At 33.0% G+C, this 5,252-nt stretch overlaps 1 long non-coding RNA gene across 2 annotated transcripts; it reads right to left on the bottom strand.

The window, feature by feature from the left end:
• Positions 1 to 2,191: 2,191 nt before the first annotated feature.
• On the bottom strand, positions 2,192 to 4,312 carry LOC122020692. Of its 2 annotated transcripts, XR_006122285.1 has the most exons (4): positions 4,252 to 4,311; positions 3,672 to 3,796; positions 3,474 to 3,531; positions 2,192 to 2,252 (listed from the first exon to the last, which is right to left on the bottom strand). It is a non-coding gene; the product is annotated as an uncharacterized LOC122020692 (long non-coding RNA). The 2 variants fall into 2 exon arrangements; XR_006122284.1 differs by having other exon boundaries at positions 3,672 to 4,312.
• Between the last annotated feature and the right edge of the window lie 940 nt (positions 4,313 to 5,252).

Raw genomic sequence — 5,252 nt, 5'->3', positions numbered from 1 at the left:
TAGTAAACATGAAAAATACGTAACAAATAAATTTAATAAAATTATCATGAAATATCTAAATAACAATGTTAACTTACTTGCAAGGCAAAACGTAGTAAAGATAAGAAAGACACAGAGAATTATAACTCGAGACATAGTGCAGTAGTAATTCTTTTCAAAGTTTTGTATGCTATGTATGTATTTCAATTGTGGTGTAAATTGAGTATATATAATATTCTTATGAAAAGAATAAAAGGAAATATAGCAAATAAAGAAATATATTTAAGAGCAAATTACTCATATAGTAGTTATAAATGCTATTAACCTTATAATTTTTAATTATATATTACATTTACAATTAAATAAAATCTAGTTTATAAGGTATAATTATATATTAAATTTTTTACAAGAAAACTTAAAATTCTTAAGAGAGGAAGCGAATATTAATTATATGCTAGTGATTGTGCACACGCGTCACGTGTGTAATATAATACTGAAATCAACCCTTTATAACGAAATTATATTACTTAAAGAATTTTAGCATTAAAATACTAAAGTAAAGTCATTAAGGTAAAGTACCTGATTTTTAAAAATCTGAATTATTTGGGTCTTTGAAAATCCGAATTGTTTAATTTTCGAGTGTAACCCTTATGGTTTTCTATTAAAAAAATTAATTTAATTTAATATTATACTTATCTTAATAAAAAAATTAAGAAAAATATATTTTTTAACATTGTCGGCCTAAAATATTTATAAAAGCTTCTTTGATTATAGCGTTGTCAATTCTAAGACGAGGGACTAAAGAGAACTATATTATTTTTATATAAATTAATCAGAGAAAATTAATGATGAGAAAAATTCATAATAATATGCCGCAGCTGAGTCTCGAACTCTAGATCACTGATTATTTCACTTGTGGAATTACTAATAAACCTTAGAATTATTTTTAGTATAAATAGAAAAAAGGATATTAACCTAAATTCATTTTATACTTCACCAAAGTTAGTTAGTAAAGGGGGAGACTTTTAATAATAATAATAATATATATATATATATATATATATATATATATATATATATATATATATATATATATATATATATATATATATATATATATATATATATATATATATATATATATATATATATATATATAGTAAGATATTCAAGAATTACTCAAAAGTATGTATTAAATTATGATGTAAAATGAGTATATATATATATATATATATATATTTATTTATTGTTGCTAAAAGTAAAAAAACAAAATAAAAAAATATAACAAATAAAGCAATTAGACAAATTACTCATACCATCTTTAAATGCGATTAAGTTTATAAGTTATAATTATATTCCTTCCATTAACATTTTAAAGAAGGAAATTTAAAATACAAGGTAAAAATTTTATTAATTACTCAAATACATTCAAAACGCATATACAGCCTGCACGCCCAATTTTAAGCCCCATTTCCTTAAACCTTTTTGTCCTATAAACATCCAATGAAAATATTTAGAGAGGATATTTATGTTCCTTGAGAAGAAATATCCTCATGGAAAAGAATAAAAGTGGGGTATTATAAATCATCTTTTATATATATATATATATAATATTTAGTGGATCAGGGTCCTTATTCAATTCAGTGATAGGTAGAATTTAATAAACCCCCATCTGCTAAATAAGTGGGGGCCATTGAATCCACCTATCAATGTCCCTAGTCCAGGAGTGGACTAGGGCAGATGAGACCAGAGGATCTCGCCTGACATAAATGATATGCTAGGCGACACTTTGTGCGCGACCATGAGTGTCATGCCCCGAGGGAGTCCTTGTCCGAAGAAAATTTCGGCAACACCTCCCCTGTACTGCTAACAATCTGAAACATTTCTACAGGCATAATATACATCAGCCACATACGGCTGGAACATATACACAACCACGCAGTTTATATCATCAGCCCACTTGGCTGAAACAAAATATACAACAACCACGCAGTTATATATATATTTTTCAGCCCACTCGGCTGTAATCAAAACCAACACAGCGGAAAAACATAAATACAAGTCCATACAAAACAAAACAAAACACTGCTAGCCGGCTAGGCTTACATCACACAACGACACAACACTCCGGAAACAAAACCGGAACACAAAGCCAAGTATACACATATCAAATACCAAGATAAAATAAACAAAAAGGCGGAGACATGCCTTCTGATGTGACGTGGGGACCGGCAGACAGGATACTCCAAGCGTCTCCGTAAACAACCTGGTACCTGAAAAAGATAGTGTCCACGGGGGGTGAGTTCAACAACTCAGCGAATACCAATAGACATGCCTAGTAAGATATATCTAACAACAATAAACATGGAATACAACTTCCTAATCATATATAGGAAAAATGCAAATCTGAAAGGTAACTGAGGAAGCTGTACTCACCAAGAAATCCTATCCAGAACAAAAGGGTCGTTAAACCGAGAGTATCATAAATCCTGTATGCATGTCAAACATATGCATCCAACCAAATGTAACAAATAAATGCAGCAAACACAAGCAATAAATGCATAAATGCATATGATGCCAATGACATGTTCTGGTCATCCTTACTCTCCAGTCAGCCGTCTCACACATGATGGTGAGACCGAGTGGGTAGGGCTGTGACAACTAGACGGGATGCTATCGGAGTACACCTATCCTCCTACCCCAAATCATAAATGGGGGAGCTCAATGCTCTCATCTCCTGGTACACGATGACGGGGCGGGATCCCTATCCTGCTACAACACTGCATCAACTAACCCATGAGTAGACCAACGGAGCCCTTGACAGAGCACCTGCTGCAACACACCCTACTTGAATATACCACTAACCCATGAGTGGTCGTGTGTGCAGATACATATAACTGACGATGTGCTCAACAATAATGGAGCTTAAAATCACACAACATGTAATCATGCGAATGATGCATGACACTACGCATGACAATATCCTGAACCAATCCACATATATATAATGTGTACCGAAATATCGACGGTCAAATCCGGAGATCTAAGGTGCACAGATCAGGTAGGGTATAAAAACCCAGGTCCTCAACATAATAAGGCGACAAGTCAGGTATGGTTTACATCAAAACCTAGGTCCTGAACATATCCACCTCCATAAAATATGTACCAACAATATACATGGATCAAAGCAAAAGAGCCTAGGTACACAGATCAGATATGATATAAAAATATAGGTACACATGCCAGATAATAAAAATTCAGTATCTAGTCCTAAGCTCAGTAAAGCATGGTATGTCACTTACTCTAGGAACTAAGGTACTCATGACAATAATCACGAGGTATAAACATGGATACATAACAAGCGACAAAACAGAACATGCTATGGGTATCAAACCGTGACATACCAAAGACAAACATGATCATTGCTTGTAGTTATAAAATACTATACATATCCAATTGACAATATCATAAAAGATAAGTCAAGAGGTACCCACCTCAAATAGATCGAGCTAATCAACCTCTATGTTGAAGTGTTCGTCCCAAATCCGAATCCTGTATAAATCAATACATATATTTTATTTAGCCAAACTCATATGAATTAAACAGCTAAATAAAATACTCATGCCTAATTAGGAAAAAATCCAAATCATTCTAGCATACAGATTTAACCTAACAAACGGAATATCACTCACCTCAAAAGATCCCCAACATCCTCAACCGAACCTCAATCAGAACTATATCATTCCTTCACATTTTCTTCTTTTTAATCCAAGACATGAATCAACAACTCACAGGATCCTCTTTCAACGAAGATCATCTACAATATTAATCAAAAGGAAAAATCATATTAATGGCAACTTACATTGAGTCCTGGATAAGGATAAATTCAGATCCCATTCCACCTAATGAAGTAATTAGGTTTATTCCACCCTAGTTTGGAAATATAATGTAACGACCACCCTTCTTACTACTACTACTCTCTAAGGATGACCGTTACTTAACTACTAACTCTACTTAACCGGTATGATTAAAAATCACATGGAAACCCTACCGAAAAATTTCGGCAGAGTCCCCCCTGTACCGGTGACCAAATCAACAATACAAACAAACTATACTCAGTCACAGGCGGCTGGAACATATATTTTCACAACTAAAAGGAATAACATCACCACGCAGTTTAATGAAATCCAAGCACGCAAGTAATAAACAGCGGAAACAAAATAAAAACATACAGTTAACTAACAGCGGAAGACTAAATGACTCATCTAATACATTTTTAATAAATTCTTAAACTAAGTCCCAAGGCTTCCATAGTCCTGGCATCACACATCCCTCGAACACCTCCTTGTCGCCTTCCTTTCTATATCTTTTCCTTTCCTGTATCTGCAGTAAGAGGAAGTGTAGTCTATAAGCAAAATTTGCTTAGTAAGCGTTATCTAACTCACAAAAACTCGATATGCATGTATATAAATAAACATGCTAACCGAATGCTTACGAAGGCTACTCATGCTCATTAATAGCAAATAACAGTAAGCTAACTCATGCTCTCCTAATAGTAAAGAAACATACTGAAAGGCTAAACATGTAAGACAAGTCTATACTATCATGCTAGCATAAAGAATTTAACTTACTGAATTCTAAACACTTTCTGATTCTTATTAAACTCACTTAAAAACTTATTCTTTTATTTCACTTATTTAAACTTATTCTTTAATACTTGTAAACTTTTGTAAACACATTGTTTTATTAGTTCAAAAGCTTATACTTGTAATACTTCAAAATAATAATCAACTTCTTCTTGGGCCCAGGCATAGTACCATCTTATGCGCGTTCCCTAATAGGCTGTGGTAGCGAGCCACCAATCCTAAAAGAGCAGACCTCGGTCTACCAGGGCCAAGACCTCGGAAATGGTCACCTGCATTTGTTTAACGACAAGCTCTTGGATGTCGGGTACTAGCCTCTTCTTAAAAGTAAAATACTTATAATCTTAATTACTTTTTCTTTAAATGCCTTGGCATTTTAATAGGCACCTTGTGTGCTAAAAATCCCTAAAGTCTCGACTTTGGGATCTACTTAAGGCCTCGGCCTTTTCTTTCTTTTCTTTAGCTTTCTTATACTTGTTCAAGTAAAATACTTGTTCTTATTAATACTTCTAATAAAAGATTGCTTCTTACAAAACTGAAATGTAAATACTTAAACAACCTAGAATTGAATGCTTAAACAAACAAAACTGAATCTGTTTAAGGTCACAAGCAACCTAAAAGCATAGAACT

The sequence above is a fragment of the Zingiber officinale genome, chromosome 9A (genome assembly GCF_018446385.1).
Source record: "Zingiber officinale cultivar Zhangliang chromosome 9A, Zo_v1.1, whole genome shotgun sequence".
Classification (NCBI taxonomy): domain Eukaryota; kingdom Viridiplantae; phylum Streptophyta; class Magnoliopsida; order Zingiberales; family Zingiberaceae; genus Zingiber; species Zingiber officinale.
Note: the sequence above shows the minus strand (reverse complement) of the source record. Positions and strands in the feature narration are given on the sequence as shown.